General features: G+C 36.5%; 1 protein-coding gene and 1 long non-coding RNA gene across 3 annotated transcripts in view; one reads left to right on the forward strand and one right to left on the reverse strand.

The window, feature by feature from the left end:
- LOC148941329 (transcription initiation factor TFIID subunit 5-like) overlaps positions 1–18675 on the forward strand; it is a 279459-nt gene that overhangs the window by 104269 nt on the left and 156515 nt on the right.
- LOC148941330 (uncharacterized) overlaps positions 1–18675 on the reverse strand; it is a 75143-nt gene that overhangs the window by 49826 nt on the left and 6642 nt on the right. Inside the window, exon 1 of one of the 2 annotated variants that reach the window (XR_016143250.1) lies at positions 11738–11852. The exons of the other annotated variant lie outside the window; for it this stretch is intronic. This is a non-coding gene — a long non-coding RNA (uncharacterized LOC148941330). Of the gene's footprint in view, positions 1–11737; positions 11853–18675 lie in introns of those variants that run through there. 2 annotated transcript variants of the gene reach the window in all.

Genomic DNA, 18675 nt, shown 5'->3' on the forward strand with positions numbered 1-18675 from the left:
GGCTGAAGATGTTGATGCTCTACCCTTCAGCATGAGGGTAAAAAATTTCCAAATGACATGTTGATTTTACACATGTTCACTTGCAGCACCCAGGAAGGAAATGTGAATAGCCTCGATATTCTTTACCCTTCAAATGTCATATACTTTAGTAAACATTTGGAGCACCTTATTTCCAATGGTCTAATTAGTCAATCTATTATCTGCATTATAAAATCTTCTAGCTACATCAGAGAGTCCTGGGCTTACGGTTTACCATTTCCTGGTATTATTAATATTATACTTTTATTTCCCTTAATATACCATATGAGGAGTATTCACAAATACAGAAAAAAGATACTTGTTTATGGAATAAAATTATGCTCTGTCCTACAGAGAAGTGTCTTTTTTTCCTTGAATTGTTCTTATTTCATACTCTTGTTTGCAATCACAGGAGTAATTAAACCTGCACTGCTCCATGCACTTAGTAATTGTATTCTTTGCATGTACCAATACATATGCTGTCATAAATGGCATCAAATCTGGCATCAAATATTTCATCAAGTTCTGACTCAGAACTTGGAGAGGGCCCTCCATCAAAGAAAGTCAAGTTCTGGGAGCAACATGGGACAAGGAATAAGGGAGCAGCTGTAATTACCTGCAATTACTGCAAAAAAGACGTGAAGTCAACAAAGGGGTCTGCAACATCGTTTAAAAAACACGTTATGGCTAAACACAAAATTGCTGAAAACCTTCACCAAGAACTGTTCAAAAGAAGTCACATTCAACAGCCTTGTCTCAGCTCAGCATGCCGAGCACATCATGTGAAACTAACCCAACTCGATTTGAAGGCACTGGAAAGAAAAGGGATATAAGAAATTTTTTGAAGTCAACAAAGCAGCAGCAGCTGAAGCTGAACAAGTTGTGTAGCAAAAAGGTTTGCATTGACAAGCTTCCTATTTCAATATTGGAAAAACCAGGAGTAAAGGCTCTAATCTCTAAACTTACAGGAGGTCTTACTAGCCCCTCAGCTCGTACTGTTGCAAGACATATAGTAACAGTAAAGAAAAGGAAGGTCAAGCAGCTCAAAGCTGAACTCCAGAAAGTCCGGAAAGTAAATTTGACCCTAGACTGCTGGTCTTCAAGAACGGGGTCTGGCTTTCTAGGTATTACAGCTCATTATGTGATGAAAAGCACTGATGGCAAGCTCACTTTGGTGCATAGAATCCTTGCGTTTAAAAGACTGAAAGTTGCTCACACTAGCGCCAACATTCTTCGTGCAATCCGTAGTAGCCTCCAGAAGTTCAGAATTCTACGGAAACTCTACTTTATAATTACTGATTCGAGAGCTAATATAGTAAAGGCTCTCAGAGACGGTGACAGTATGCGAAGCTCATGCTTAGCACACAACCTGCATAATGTGGTGACTAATGCCCTTAAGCTGTGGGAATGCAGAAACCAGGCAGATTTAGTGAGTGTTCCCCACCTAAATGATTCAGAATCCAGTTCAGAATCTGATGACAACGTTGATACTGCTGAACAAGATGACTTTCCTGACCTGATTGTAGGAAATGATGACATTGAATAAACTGGGTATACCGACTGCGGTATGATGATGATAGTAGCTCAGAATCAAATGATCCAGACCTTGACAGCGATAGTGAGAGCTCAATGCCTAGACAAAGAGGCGTATCTAGTCAAGTATTGACACTGGGACCAGCACTGGTAAAAATACGAAAGCTGGTTAGAATCCTTAAAATATCTTCCAAATCCCACGATCTTTTTGAAGCAATCTGCAAGATATATAATCTTAGTCCATCCATCACAGAAGACATGAATGTTCGATGGAACAGCACACTTACCATGATAGAAATGTATTGTGCCCGAAAAAAGCCACTGCGCGACTTCTTCAACCAAAAACTACGTGACGCTAAGATTAGAGAGCTCGAACTTCATAGCAATGAGTGGTCCATCATGGAAGCTGTCATTGAGGTTCTTCGCCCGTTCAAACAGGCAACAGTGATAGCTAGTGGATACAATTATGTTTCGGCAAGCAAAGTCGCGCTGACGATTAAGGGATTACTGTTGTTCTGTCAGACTCCAGATACTAGTATTATGGCTAAGTCAATGAATGGGCTGAAGGAACTTCTAGTTTTTCAGCTCAGGAGATATTTTTCAGCCAGTCCTAAGTTCGATATGATGCTCTTCACAAGAGCTGGCTTTTTGGACCCTGCAATTTATAAAAAAATTACACGTTTAGACAGAGAGTCAGCTCGTCAGTCCATCTCCTCGCTTCTCCAGCAATTCATCTCCAAGCAGAGAAGCACAGAAGAACTCGATCCAATCTAATTGAACTCCACATCTTTCCCTATTGACGTCACTCCTACTAAGGCAGGGACTAACCGAAAAGGGTCACCAGAGACTCTTGATCAAGAAGACAGCTTTTTTTCTAAGTTTCTCGGCACAACTGGATTACGGATGAACTCTACGAGGCAAAATGCCAACAGTATGAGCATTGACGGCGTGGCAGAAAATATTATCAGGGCATATGAGGAGAGAGTTCCTGTTTTTTTTAGCGAGAGACGAAGATCAGGACAAAATAATTTTGATCCGCTAGAATTTTGATCTGATTACTTTTACACTTACCCGGAGTTAAGTGAAATTGCACGTATGCATCTATCAGTCCCTGCAACTTCAGTTCCCAGTGAGAGTGCATTTAGTATTGCTGGGTACTTTACGCGAAAGCAGTGCTCACGAATGACTGCAAAGTCACTTGAACTCCGAATGTTTTTAAGTGATAAATTTTAATTTATGTGGTCTTTTCATATATTTTGTATTTTTTATTAATATATATTAATAAATATTCACTTTACTCTCGTAAATCTAAAGAAACTGAAAAAAAAAACATAAATATCTGTTAAAACGGCCGTTTTTAAATTAAAAAAATGTGGTTTCTTTTTTTCGTTTAAAAAAAGGAAAAAAATAAACGGATTTCATTTTTTTTTTAAACGTTTGCGGTTCTGTTCCGTTTTTTCATTGCCGTTTTTTACCGTTTCTGTTTTGGCCAAAAACAGAAACGGTGCCGACCACTAATATCACAGATGCACATGCGTCCTTAAAAATTACTTTAGATAAAAATAAATACTTACTAATTTCATTTCTAAAAGTATATTGTTTTATTTTATGCTACACCACCCTTTTACAGAATTAAATATAACTATGTATACCCCCACTTGCTTCAAAACAGACTGGCACAAATCTTCTCATTTAAGTAAAATTGCAGTTTAGTGGTTTTTCTGAATGAAACATTACGAATATACATAAAGTCATGTACAAGATTTTCTGTAACTTGTTTTACAGTATAGAGCAAGTATGAACACATACATATGAATTGTTATACCTCATTTTATGATAGAGCAGACATAAACAAAGTCACACAGATGACTAAAACTCAGAGAAAAAGAAGCTCAAAATTAAGTTAAATATTGTTTTGTCTAAATTGCAATAGGTAGGCCTATAAACTTGTCAAGTAGACAAATTTATAAAACATATAAATCAGAAAAGGGTAAACATAATAGCTTGGCAATACCTTCTCAGAGTATGTTTTTGTCCTATATTCATTACCAAAAACTATATTTTCCTAACCTAAACCCTTTCTAAGATAGCAAAAAGTAGCTTATCTAGAATTTTATCCTAGGCTACTTGAAATAATTTTCAAAACAATTCAGACAAATTCTGTATGGAGTAAGTTTTTTTTGTGGGGAATTCTACTTAGCTACTTCAGTATGAAGAAATATGTTTCCAAAAGCCATTATTATTATTATTTATTGACAACATGTCTTTGTACAAAAAGAAAATGAGCACTACGAAAAAGGAGCAAAATATCATTATACAACTATGACAAGGTAACTTTAGTTGGAGAAAATGGTTCCATGCATGTCTTGTAATATTGTGGTTGTGTTTCTCCATAATGTTAGCAACAGCTATTGTATGATCTGCTATGTGAAGACTATTGATGAGTTTTGAATTATGTGTCCAAGTTGGATATCTCAGTAGGAATTTTGCAAAACAGAAAAGCGGAGCAGATTCTCAATTTATCAATATTTGTAAAAATCTTCCAGAAGGGTGCAATGTGGAGGATGTGGCGGAGAACAACAGTGTTGCACAGCATTGCAAGATAACAAGGATTAAAACGAAGCTTAGCAGAGACTATGGAAGCATTATATTTTAGTGAATGTCTATAGTAACCATTCCTCAGCTGGGCGAGGGGCATAAGCCTGTAAGTGAGATAGTTATCATAATTGGAAAGAGCATGAAATAAACATAGTATGTTCAGCTTGTTCTTATTTTAGTAATAGAATTATTTATATATCTAACTGATTTGGGGCTTAGGATCCATCCCAAGATTTTAGTTCCCTTTCTCAACTATTCCCAAAGATCTACAAAAGTCCCTTGTTTAGGATTTTACCCTTTCTAAATATGATTACTTCTGTTCCAATGACATTCCAGTCTCCCTTCCTAACAGGCCAGATTTAGTGTAAGGCTGTATATAAAAGTTTGCTAATGTTTTTTTTTTCAAATTGGCTTTATTTAGCATTATGTGCCCTGTTTTCACGAGATATAAGCCAAAAAAAGCTTATAAAACTCAAAAAATAGCCAATCTTTATATTTATCTTAGATATATAGGATCAGCTTAGTGGTTGTACTCTTTATAAGGAAAAATGCCAATAAAACTAAAGTACTAGCTTAACATTTCATATTTCATTGCTTAAATCATTTAAAATAATATTTTGGTAAAGGCTGTGGTTGCAAAGGCTAGTCAGATTCTTGGTATTTTTAAGTATATATGTCAGTTATACTTATTTAAGTATAACTGGCACCCAAAGTATAGCTGATCTTCTAAATAAGCAATTTGCCTCAGTCTACACTAATAAGCCTGGTAATGTTCCCATTTTGAACCTAAACCACAACATCCAGAAGCAATGAATTGTATTACAATTGCTGCATCTATGGTCAAAAAATGATTCAAAAGCCTGGACATCAACAAGACTACTGGTCCTGACAATATTCATCCCCATCTGCTTGTGATATTGCTCCTGCACTGGCTATACTTTTCCAATATTCCCTTGATTATAAGCAAATCATAAACTAGCCTAAATCATACCTATCTTTAAAAAGGAGGATATATTCAAAGCAGAAAACCATAGACCTATCAGCCTCACATCTACTGTTGGAAAAGTCCTTGTGAGGATTGTTAATTACATGAATCTTCAGCACCTTGTTAATAATGAAATTATCTCCAACAGGCAACAAGCTTTTTCAAAGGAAAATCTGTAGAAACTTACCTTTTAGATACTTATGAACAAGTTACCCAGTCAGGCCTACTGGAAAAAGGTCTTTCTGTTGATTTGTTTAGACCACAGTTCATATAATTATCCAGTAAGCTTATCGCAGATCATTTCTGGTCTTCGTTCTCGGTGCGAACAATAAGCTCGTCCCACTTATTTCTGCATTAGCGGGAATGCGGGTTAGTCTGTTTCCGATTGTTTCCAACAAAGTACATTATTCGTAATAGCAGGTTTCCACTTGTTTCCGATTAGATCACAGTCTGACTTATCTACCCATGAAAAGATCTGACTTCGCTTATGTTTATATCATGGAAAAACGTTCTCCGGAGCACTTGCACCCCGGTCCGGGTTTTTATAATGGGTGAGATAGAGAATGATCATACTGGATAATTATATGAACTGTGGTTTAGACCAAGCCAAAGCATTTGACAAGGTCCCACATAATTGGCCTTTTTTTAAGTTAACAGCAACAAGAATCAACCAAGGATTAGTAGATTGGCCAATGGACTTCCATGCTGGTAAATTTAGGACTGTACAACTCTTCCCAAAAGATGGCAAATGTACCTACCCACAGCTCTATAAAATCTTAAATGGTGTTCCCCAGGGAATTGTTCTTGGACCCCCATTGTTTCTTCTTTCTATTAATGATAAGAGAGGAACCTCTTGGCCCTTTGCACTAATGTTTCAAATCTATCTAATTTACCAGACAAATCATCAATACAATCCTACCTTGATCACATAAAGGCATGGGCAGAAAGGCTGCTGTTCTCTTTTTGTATATCAAAATATGTCACTATTCACTTTTGTCACAATAATCTTAACTCTAATATATTATGAAAGATGACCAGACATCCTGAAGTCACTCCAGGATGTCAAAGACCTGGAAGTCACAACTGATAACCTTCTAAAGTTCCACAACTACTGCACAAACTGCTTCCAGAGCAAATTTAAGCCTTGGACTTATATAAATACAAGAATTACTAGCTTCTTGTATTTAAGCCTTATATAGCCTTGAAGCTATATAAGGCAATTTTGAGACCGGTTCTTGACTTTGGAACCAGCCTTCCTGATCCCTTATACAAGTGATATACGATTGAATATCAGAATGGAAGGTGTTCAAAGGAGGGCCACCAAGTGCATCTGTGGACTTGACAAAAACCCATTCAGAGAAAGGCTATCTATCTTAAAATTCCCATCTTTGAACTTCCACCACAGGCAGAGTTACTTACTGCTCACATATAAAAAGGTTGACCAACCTCAAAATAAGTTCTTTACTCAGTTACCCAAAGAAAGACAAACACAAAGTCTAAGAAGCTTCATAAGCCCAGAGTTAACTGCAGAATCAAACAAGACTTTTTTAGCCAAAGAGTCATCACGGATTAGAATAGTTTAAATGAGGAGACTGCATCTTCAATATATTTCAAAGTTTTCAAAATAGGAATTGAATAAGAACAAATGGAAGTAATGTTTACAAACAAAACCTTGTGCACTGTGAAAAAGTTCAGATTGGAAATTGCCTCAATTTGTGAGACACAGACATATTTCCTATATTCTGTGATTTTTCCCATATTGCATAGACCTAGAGTGTTCATTAAATTGTAATTTGCCTCAAATTATAAGCCTGATTGATGCGTTCAAAGACAAGTGTTTTCAATTCCCTAAGGAATTGAATTACTTGCCGATTACCATACAAGCATTGCCACACCACAATTTTATTTTTGGGCGGAACTGAGAAGCATTTCACGGGCAGTCCGAAATTGAAAAAGAAGAAGAATGCTTCTTAGATCCCCTCCCAAGTCATCAATCACAACAGCAACATATTAAGAAATTTACAAATAAATTTCTTGTGAATTAAAATCTCGATTTATCAGTAGTTTTACTGAACCAATCGTGCTCAAAATCCTCTTCAGGGCCATACTGTGGTATTTCTTTTGTGGATGGTGAAGTTTTCCCCACTGTAGAGTGCATACGGTCTGTTATCATCGCGATATCCTTTCTTGTTTTAGTTTTAAGCTTATTCCAATAGGCAATGCATATAACTCCTCCAAAAAAAAGTCCCCCCAGATCCCACCCCAAATACCAATGAATTGATACCCATCTTGGCAGGTCAAGCTCCTTATCACAAAGTTCACATGATAGCTCCAATTCTGAGAATAGGACAATGATCAGTGTAGGGGCTAATGTCACTAAAAATGATGATAATGGGTTTCAAGAGGTCCTTTCTAGATGCTCTAGAAAAAGGAAAAAATCTCCCCAATCAGAAGTATTTCCCCTCTCCCCGCCCAAAGATCCCCCCGCCTAAAACTTTACCTTAAAATGTCTCCTAATACCCCCTTTGAAATAGAAAAGATTACTGCAATAAGAGTTACAATTTTCAAATTGCTAAAATCAATGTTCTCTCCTAATATTCACTGTGATGGATCTCTGCTAATAGTTGTCCATCAGAAATCAGCAGACACAAGAATTGATCTAAAAGCCCTTCTAAATATCCCAATTAATGCATCTAAATGGAACCCAAAACAATCCCCAACAAAAATAGTAGTTTATAATGTTCCCCCAGAAATACCCATTCAGGAGTTAAAAAAAGGGCTCTCAGATAAGGCCAGCAACAGAATCACAGTTAAAGATGTTACCAACTTGGTAAACCTAACTCTAATGGCCTAAAAACAAGTAGATCTTTCTTATTTACACTGAAAGAAAAAAATAATATCCCAGAAACGTTATTCCCATTTGGACAAACCAAACCGCACAAGGAATACAAACCAAAGCCTATCCAGTGTCAGAAGTGTCTCAAACTGGGATACACAACAATAAATGCAACGAAATTCTCCTAGCGTGTAGTAACTGTAAAGCATCCCATCCTAAAGAGTTGACAACTTGCAACAACACTCAGCCTACATGCATCAATTGCAAAGGCCCACATGAATCTACCAATAAATCACTATGCCCTGCATATAAGAAAAGAGCATTAACACTCCAAATAGCAACAGAGAAGGCCATTCCACAGCCCTTTGCAGCTATGGAAGCAAATGCTGCCCAACCATACCAAATAAAGCCCATAATAAAGCCAACCAAAACCCCCGATTCAAATGCCCCCAATGCATCAAGTAGCCTACCCCATATAAAACACCATCCTCTAAGTACCCAAGCTCACATCCCTATCAGAAAGAATCAAAAAGCCTCCTTGTCAAGTGAGATGAGGTCAGCCTGCCCCCCCCCCTCCCAAGAAGAAATAAACCTGTAACACTACAAGAAATTAATCCCTTAACTGACAAACAGGATGCACAACTAAACATGAAATCCCCAGATATACGCTTGTTCATTCTAAACTGTAATGCAGTTCAGACCATGAATATACATCAACTACAGAAAACAAAAATCATTGCAGAATCGGCAAAAATCTACATCCCTGATGATATGCTCATTCAAGCAAAAAAAGATCTTGCTTTACTATTAACAAATCTGAACATTGATACACATTCATATGAAAAATAAATCAACGACAAAACACATATCAATACTCCAGTGGAACTTCAGATCACTCACAGAAAATAAGCTAAATGAACTAATATCTTTTATGAATAATAAATCCATCAATATTGCTTGCCTCCAGGAAACTCATTTAACCCAAAATCAAAAATTAAGTCTCTGGGATATACTATCCTGAGAAAGGATAGATCATCAGAGAGAAAAGGAGGCAGAGTAGCTATAATAGTTAAAAATAATATAAAAATTCTGTGGTATCAACTTTCCAGATTTTGTAAATGATCTTGATGCCATTGGTATCAGTGTTTGGCTGAATAATACAAAAACTTACATAATAAGCTTTTATAACCCTAATGGCCAAACTACAGATGCCATGGATTTCTTTAGCTATATAAATAATTCTAATATGTTAAAAAATATCATTATTTGTGGAGACTTCAATGCCCACAGCCTTTTGTGGGGGAATACACAAGCAAATAACGCTGGTAAGTTCATTGAGCGTATGACTTCAAATAATATTGAATTAGCTGTTGCTACCCCTCCAAACCTGAACGAACCTGCTGAAACCCTATCACATACCTCCAAATATGTCAACACTAAAGCAAATTGGCCTATCTTCCAAAATAAGCTAAATGATGAAATTACAAGTTTCACCCAAAATTCATGCATTTCAAACACAAAAGGTAATATAAGATATTTATTTCAAAAAATTACTATCACAAGCTCCGAAGGGCCGAATTTGCATTTCGGGGTCATATAATAATAAAAGACATAGAAATAGCACAACAACTAAAAAACTGGCTAAACAATGCCAAAAACACCAATATTAGAAAGGCAAAGCCATTCATTAGTCTAAAAAACAAAAGGTGTCAAATGTAAGAAAGTTAAAAAGGCACAAATTAAAACAAAACCAAAAAAATTGAGATAAAAATAGTGTTAAAAAGGTTTAAAAGAGAGTATATAAAAAGGGGAGGGAACGGAAGAGCCAAACGGACACCAGCATGGGTATCACGGGTAAAAAAAAATTAAAAAAAAAAATAAAAAAATAAAAAAAAAAAATAAAAAAAAATAATAAAAAAAATAGTGGTTTATTTGATCAGCAATGAAGGGGACAAAGGTTTTTTCATATCTGGAGGTTAAACAACGGATGAGGGACAAGATAGGGATGGGTTCAGATATAGTATGTGGCAGGCGGTGTCTGGATGGGGAGTGTCTTTTGGGGAAAATATTTTCCGTGCGAGGGTTTATTATTGCATTTTTTGCAAAACAGAAGCACAGCGTTCCTCTCCTGTGCTCAAGAGTTTCCAGGTTGGCCTTTTTTAAAAGGAGTGAATATGGTACCAAAGTTTCTTTAAAAATCATTCTTAGTGCTCTTTTTTGAATAGATTCAATTTTATCTGATTCATCACGGGAGATGCCAGGATGCCAAACTGGACAAGCATATTCAAGATGCGGGCGAACAAAGGAAGTATAAATCCTTAAAGAATGGGATGGGGGGACGTTAAATTTAGTCAAGAGCTTAAGAAGAGACATGGACGCATTAGATCTACGGACAACGTAGGTCACGTGAATAGCCCACTTTAAATGAGAGGAACTTGTAACCACAATTAATTTAAAGGAAAACAAAGTAATATTGGGGAGTATAAGTTTAAGGAAGGTGGGAGTGGATTTCAAGAAATATATCGTCATTATATTTGACTTAGTGAATTTACTTTCATATTTAGGTTCTTAGCTTCATCAGAAATGTGGGATAGAATTTCAAGGGGGTCACTTTTAATATTCCTGTGACATACTTCGAGGATCGTGAAGTCATCCACGTATTTCCACCTTTGGGGGAAGTCCATACCAATATTGTTAATCATGACAAGAAATAAAAGTGGCCCCAATAAGAGTCCTTGAGGAATTCCACAATATATAGGGAGGGGGTTAGAGAAAATATTTTTGTATTTAACAGCTTGGGATCTATTTGAAAGAAACGATATAACAATATTTACTAACAGAGGATCAAGTTTAAAGTTAACCAGTAGTGAACGAATTAAGGTGGTGTGGTCAACCAGGTCAAAAGCTTTTTGGAAAGCAACTAAGACAAGGTTCAGCCAGACATTTGGTTTATCAAGGTTACTTACGATGGTATGCATTAAGTGCACAAGGTAATGGGTGGTGGAAGTTTTCTTTAAGTTACCAAAATGCCGGGTGTCAATACGCGGACAAATTTTATCCTTAAGCCAGTCACAGAGGAAACCTTCATAAAGTTTGGAAGAAACAGAATTGAGCGTCATAGGTCATCTGTTAACAACAGTTAAACTGTTACATTTTTTAGGGGAACCTTCTACAAGACCTGTTGCCCAGAAGAATTAAAAAGTGTCACATTTCGCGATTCGGCTGAAAGAACTTAACAGATGTTCGATAATTCTCTACAAAAGAGCTTAAATGAAGCAATTTGGAATGTCCACGGGACATATACTTGATTTTCTAAGCTTAAGACTTTTATTTATAACATCAGAGGGAGAAATAAAGGGGAAGGAAGTATTGGGAGGAATAGTTGGAGTAGAGCCAGTGAAAGGGGGGAGACTTTGCACGATGGGAGCAAGGTACAAGTTCAGATCGTTGGCAGTCTTATTAGGGGGGTCAGGAAGATGAAAATCAATTTCGGAAGGACTTTTTCCGCATATTTCTTTAATTTTTCTGTACCATTGCTTGGGCTAGTTAGAATATAGATCTTTGACGTTATTATTATAATAATTAGAAGCTGCTTTTCTTAATTTTTTCTTTAGGAACTTCCATAGACTATTAGCCTCAGTAATGCGACCTGCTTTGAAAAAATTGATTTTTTTTCTTATGAGTTTTTTTAAAAGACTCAGTAACATAAAGCTTATCTCTAGAACACGTTTTAAATTTTTTCTCAGGGAAGTGGAATTCATACTTACTCCTCAATAGATTTTGGAGGGACAAAGCCATGTAGTCAACGTCATTTGTTTGATACACAGTGGACCAATTTTCAGTAGTAATCCAGAAGCCAAAATTGAAAAGTACTGAGTCAGTGAGAGGTCTATAAGCGGTTTGAGTTATAGAAAACGATTGTTTAAATTTCTCCAGTGGAGATAGGAAAAGGCTAAAGTGGTAACTACCCTCTAGAAGGGGCAGAGTGGAGATGGGTTTTTAAAACTTCGAAAGATTGGTGCATATTAAATCAAGAGTAGTGTTGCCTTTTGTAGTAGGGACATTAACGACCTGTTTTAAATTAAAAGCATTACATATAGAATCAAGTCTTTTATTGTTTTCGTCACCCATCAGGAAAATTCCTTCATTTGGGTATTTGAATAGTACAAAGTCAGCACTTGCATGTAATTCTTCGATAAAATTTATTTTGTCAGCGGATATCTGATTAGGGGAGTAATAAAAACAACAAAGGAAAATTAAATTAAAAGGACGTACATGCTGAAGTTTTGGCATCTTTACTAATAAATACAGCTAATCATGCTATCCCCAAGACACTTCCCAAGAAAACCTTCCCTAAACACATTCCCAAGCATGGTGGACAAATGAGTGCCAAAATAAATGGAGAACAAAAAAGGCAGCTAGGAGAACATTCATAAAAAAACCCATCACCTACTACATATTAAAAAAAATTACAAGCAGAATCTAATCTAAAAATGACTATAATAAATGCTAAATATAACTACTGGAATAATTTTGCAAATAATCTCTCCAGAAAAACACATGAGCCAATTATACATAAAGTTATAAGCCACACCTGTGGGAAAGACTTCCCGCAATCCACTCCTGTATGAGCTTCTACATAATAATACCCATTATGACAATGATAATGAAAAAGTTAAACTATTTGCCACTCTTTTTTTTTAATAAGCTAACATCAAACAATTGCAGCAAAACATCCCCAATTCCTATGAACCCTAGTCACCAAGCTCGCCCAAGATCCGAATATATAACCAGTTCATTTTCAATCCAGGAAATGAAAAATTCAATACATCATATTATGACCAAAACTAGCGGCAGATATGATAACAAACACCCTCATGGATAAAGAATCTCACCCCTTCATACAAACAGGAACTTCTAAATTATTATAATCATGTTTGGCTTCATTTACATTCCCCAATATCTGGAAATGTTCGTCCCTCCTACCAATCCTAAAGAATAATAAACCCAAAAATAACCCTGAGTCTTATAGCCCCATAACGATTACTCCTGTGATGGGGAGAATAGTGGAGAAAATGATCTATTATCGACTCCTCTGGTTTTTTTGAAAAAAATAATATGATTCCTCACACTCAAACTGGTTTCAGGAAACACCACTCCTCAAAAGATGCTTTCATATTATTCACAAATGCAATAAATGAATCATTCTCAAAAAATAATGTCCTAGTTGCAGCTTTCTTAGATTTTGAAGGGGCATATGACAGTGTGAACCACCAAATCCTCTTAAACCACTGAAAAGCCCGCCTGCTGTGAAATAGAAGAAGAAGAGTATCCATAAAACAAAAAAGCTGAAAAACCAATCCTCATTAGAGATATTTACCAATTGAGACTATCAGATATTATGTTTAATAATTGTTGGAGGAAAGAGACTTGATTTAGTCAAAAAATGCAGATTACTAGGATTGAAAATAGACCACTGATGGACTTGGAATAAACAAGCAGAGGTGACGAAAGAGGTCTGCATGAAAAGGATTGTACTTCTAAAAAGACTTGCCTCTACAAAATGGGGAAACTCACCAACTGTATTGGGAACTTTTTAAAAACAATAAATAAGGCCAAAAATGGAGTATGGGATAATTGCTTATGGCCTTACCAATAAAAAAAATATGTTGAAATTGAAAACTATCCAGAACAAGGCACTCCAACTGGCACTTGGCTTGTATCCACACACTTCTAGGGATCGTAGCAGGAAACTAGCAGGTGTTTTCTCTATAAGCAAGAGAATAGCCATAGCCACTGTTAAATATTATACCAGGATCCAAGTCTATGGGGAGCGGCACATCATTTTCACTCTTTATCATGGGAGCACTAGGCAGCAGAATAAAATCGGGATCGCATCGTGGCAAGCTTTTTCAGCACCCTGTCTAACCTGATCATTAGATAAAATTCAGGCTGATTCTTTTACGTTTCCTCCTCCATGGAAGTTTTGCCACGTAAATTTCAGCCCAAAGTCTATACCAGACACAACAGAAAATATCCCACATGAACTAATAAGGGCTGAATTTTTAAGAAAAAAAGGCTACAGAGTTTAAAGATCATCTGAACATTTATACTGATGGACGCCTAGTAGGGAATAAATCTGCTGCAGCAGCAATAAGTCCACACACCTTCACATTCATTCAAAAGCCTCTCCCACTGAACTCCTCAGTTTTGATGGCTGAACTGGCAGCAATAGTTGAATCACTAGAGGCCATCAAAAATATACCTCTCCATTTCAGCAAAGTAGCAGTCTTCTCAGGTTCTCAGACTGCTCTTAAACTAATGCAAACCTTAACCTGGAATGCAAAGGACACTGATTTGCAGGAAATAAGAGAACAGCCTGATTCTCAATATAAGATTGAATAAGCAGTGGCTTTCAAGCGTATTCCTAGCCATTTAGGCCTCCACTATAACGAAAAAGTGGACATTCTTGCTGCAGAGACTGCAAAGTCAATCAACCCACAGCTTGCCCAAAATTATTCAATCACACTTAGAGATGCAATTAGAAACCACCATCCTTATAGAAAGCCTCCTCCTGCTTTGGCTCCAATTTTCAAAGAGCCTGAAATAAATTGGGCATACTTTAAAATAAAAAACCTAGCAGTAATACTGAGGAGAGAAGAATTCAGATGGAAGCAGTATAGTGACCCAAATTGTAGACTCTGCAGCCTGACAGAAGAAACTTTGCAAGACCTTCTTTTTGAATGCAGTGCAAGTACTCCTAGAATTTACAAACTACATACCCAATCCCAAAATTTTCCACTAGATATTAACCTGATTGTTGACGCTCCTTGCCAGCCTCCATTGAAAAGAAGTTTTACAGAGATGCAATTGATGTGTTAATGAATTTAGATGTTCTTTGAGTGAGTAACATCTTCCAAAGTGTGGTAAATTTAAAGAAGAGGGGTCAACAAGCAGAAGAAGGGGTGGGTCCTGTTGGAAGAGCCGTAGAGGTACCTGCCGAGTTTACTCTTAAATTGCAGCGAAATGGTAGCAGGACCATACAATTCCCTTGTTTGGCCCTTTGAAAAAGTCAATTTAGTTTTCTCCCCCCTCCCCCCGGGAAGAACATAAACTTAATGGAATGGAGGAGAATCCACCAACTTGGAAGCCAGAAAGACATCAAATGATGGAGTCCAAGTGATTTCTAACAAAGAAGAAGAAAAGTACAGTTAGAAGCCGAAAGGAGCCCGTTTAGGATTCCAGGTGCTTTTTTTTAAGAAGAATAAGAAATGGGCCAAACCTTCAAGATAAAACCAGAAAATCAACCAGATCATATTATTTGAAAAAAATAATATGATCCCTCACACTCAAACTGGTTTCAGGAAACACCATTCCTCAACAGATGCTTTCATATTGTTAACAAATGTAATAAATGAATCATTCTCAAAAAATAATGTCCTAGTTGCAGCTTCCCTAGATTTTGAAGGGGCATATGACAATGTGAACCACCAAATCCTTTTAATTAAACTTCCAAACCTTGGACTACCCCCCAAGCTAGTATCTTTTATAAAATCTTTCATAGAATTGCGAAGTTTCATTGTTTGGGTAGATTCAGCCTCTTCACCCCAAAAGACAATAACCAAAGGCCGTCCTCAGGGAGCAGTCCTCAGCTGCCTCCTTTTTGCCCTGTATCTCTGGGACATGAACCTCCCCCACACGAATCTACAATGTGCTGATGATCTGGTACTATGGTCATATGGCAACACCTTTGAGACTGCACAGTCAAAACTGCAAAAGTCACTTTTCCAATTTGAAAAATTCTCTCAACATTCAGATTTACCCATTGCACCTACCAAGTCAAAAATAATCCAATTTCACCGAAAGCAAAATCATGTTAATGCAAGACTAACTATAAATGGAATAACTATTCCAGAAGATAATCATATTAATTACCTAGGTCTCATACTTGACCAAAAACTTAATTTCCACCTCCACATTTCACACACAATAAAATAATGCTATAGAAAAACAATTATACTAAAAAGACTTCTTTCTACACCCTGGGAATGTAAGGAGAAAACCTTATTCCAGTTTTATAAATCACATACAAGACCCCATATTGACTATGGCCTCATCGTTTATGGTGTATGTGCAAAGACCCAGATGCAAAAAATTGAAACAATACAAAACGATATAATAAGTCTCACATTTGGTCTTAGGAAACCCACAAGCACCAAGTTTCTGCTTATGGAGAGTGGATTAACAACAATAAGGGAGAGACGTAGCTTTCTCTTGATAAAACATCTTACAAAAATTGAATCAAATAGCTCACACACCCTACATAATTGGTTAAGAAATCCAGCCATGTATAGAGGCATTGCAGATGAGTATGCCAATATTCAGAAGAAGTTTCCTGTACCCGTAAAGTCTATTGCACCTACTTTCCCTCAATCCCCTTCATGAATTTGGTCAATTCCCATAATAAATATTGATTTCTCAAAGAGGACTAAAGATTTAACCCCCATTGCTTTTGTCCAGAAAAAATTTGCTGAACCTAATACAATAACTTATAAAACCATTTCCAAATTTTTGTTGATGGGTCGAAACTAAATGAGAAGATAGCAAGTGCTGCCTTCCTTCCTCACCTCAAAATTGCAATGGGTGATAGATTGTATAATAATGTATCTATAATGTCTGCAGAGTTAAATGCCATAATCATGGAATTAGAACACCTTATGGAAAATAAACCCTTGATTGCTAATTCAAATAATATTATAGTTTATTCTGACTCTTTATCAAGCCTTGAGTTGCTGTCTTCAGCTCCTCAGTATAAGCTGGTTATTCACACTTATCATTGTCATGGTACTATTGATAATCTTGCTTCAAGTGGCATTAGATCTCATCTCCAGTATGTTCCTAGCCACTCCGGTACAAGTGGTAATCATCAGGTTGATGAAATAGCAAAAAATGCTATAAATATTGACCAGCCAAGTGGGAGACCAATCCCCATTAGAGATAATTACCGATGGAGACTTTCAGATATTATGTTTAATAAGAATAATCCTACTCTTTCCCCCTTTTGCAACAAGTACTTTTCTAAAAATTTATCACAGAATTCGTTCTGGAACAAATGGACTAAACTTTCTTGCATTCTCGTATCAGTTTCCTGATTCAAGTGGTTCAGTTCCCCTTTCCCCTCTTTGCAGGTATTGTATTATGAATAATGAAACAATTGACCACTGCCTATTTGAATGTAATATGCCGACGTCTGCACAGCATACCTTGCACTGTAAACTGTTAAAGTGTTTCAAACACCACAAAATCTCACTATCAGCCAAGACTATTCCTGCACACAGAGCACAGAAATCAATATCTATCATCTTATATTTGAACTCCTTGAGTCAAAAGATCTACTAAAAGATATCTGAGAATATTTAATAAATAAGAGACAACCAAGCCAGTAGCTCTGTAGCCCACAGAGTGAAGCAAAAGGAAAAGGGCTAAATAGTATCAACTGAAAAGCCCGCCTGCTATGAAATAAAAGAAGAAGAAACCAGAGCTGTCCATCATCTGCATCTTGTATACAGTAACTAATATGCTCCTTGTCATACTCAACCAGTTTGCATGCTCCATTCAAAATAGATGTTATATGGCAATGCCTACTCTAAACCAAAGAAAAATGGTCCCCTTGATCATACCTATGTGTGGTTATTTTTAGTAAGTGGGTTTCAATTGCATCTATCATAGCACTCTCCAAGTCAGAAGGTGTGTCACTGGGCTGTAAACACATTTGCAGCCCTCTTTTTATATTTTGTGTAGTGTTTTGATTGTCATCTCAACAATGGAGCCAAAGAGATCCAACATCAGCCCAAATTTTGAATTAAAATCAAGTAGCCATGGCAAATTATGGGAAAAAAGGTCAATACAGATCATCTGAATGAGAGGCAAAGCTGGCATAAGCCTTTTTGAGGATTGTATACAAGTGATGTCATTTTCAGTTGTTGATAGATAGTCAATCATCCATCCTAGGGCAGAACGAAAGGTAGATAGTCAGGCTAATGGTTATATTAATAGACTATTAAGGTAGCTAAGAAACAAACTTATCTCTAAAGTCAGAACTGCATTTTGAATCCAAATTGGACATCTGTTTGCATCAGAAATGCACTTCATCCCCACCCTTATATAAACAATTCAGGGTATATATTTGTATATTGGGGGGAGGGGAGTAAAATTAACTTCTGATGCCAATGAATGTTGAATTTGGATTCAGGTTACAATTTTGACTACACATGTAAGTTTGAACTTTACCCCCAAACCCCTAATATGCAAATATATACCCTGGAATGGTACGTTGGTCATATTGGAAATGGTAAATGGTCAATGTTGATCAATAAACCCATGTGATGTTGTGAAATTTAGACTGTGAACTATTGACACAAAATGAGTGTCTCAGACATTTTTCCAATTCTAGTGAGCTATTTTCATAATCATTAGACCCTAAAGGGTTAAATTATTGTTACTCACCTTGGTGTTTTATTCAATTTATGCATTTCCAAACTAATAATATGTAAGTTTAATTTACTGGAGATTTCAAAATCTTCATATTATGAAATTTTACTGTTGGTGTTGCCAACACAGATTTCTTTTGGTCAAATTTTAAAATCCAGCCAAAAAAGGAGCCACCACGAATTGCAAAGCACCCAAGAGAAAGCCCAAAAAAGAA

This window comes from Artemia sp. Qi Xiang Cuo, chromosome 18, assembly GCF_049724085.1.
Source record: "Artemia sp. Qi Xiang Cuo chromosome 18, ASM4972408v1, whole genome shotgun sequence".
Classification (NCBI taxonomy): domain Eukaryota; kingdom Metazoa; phylum Arthropoda; class Branchiopoda; order Anostraca; family Artemiidae; genus Artemia; species Artemia sp. Qi Xiang Cuo.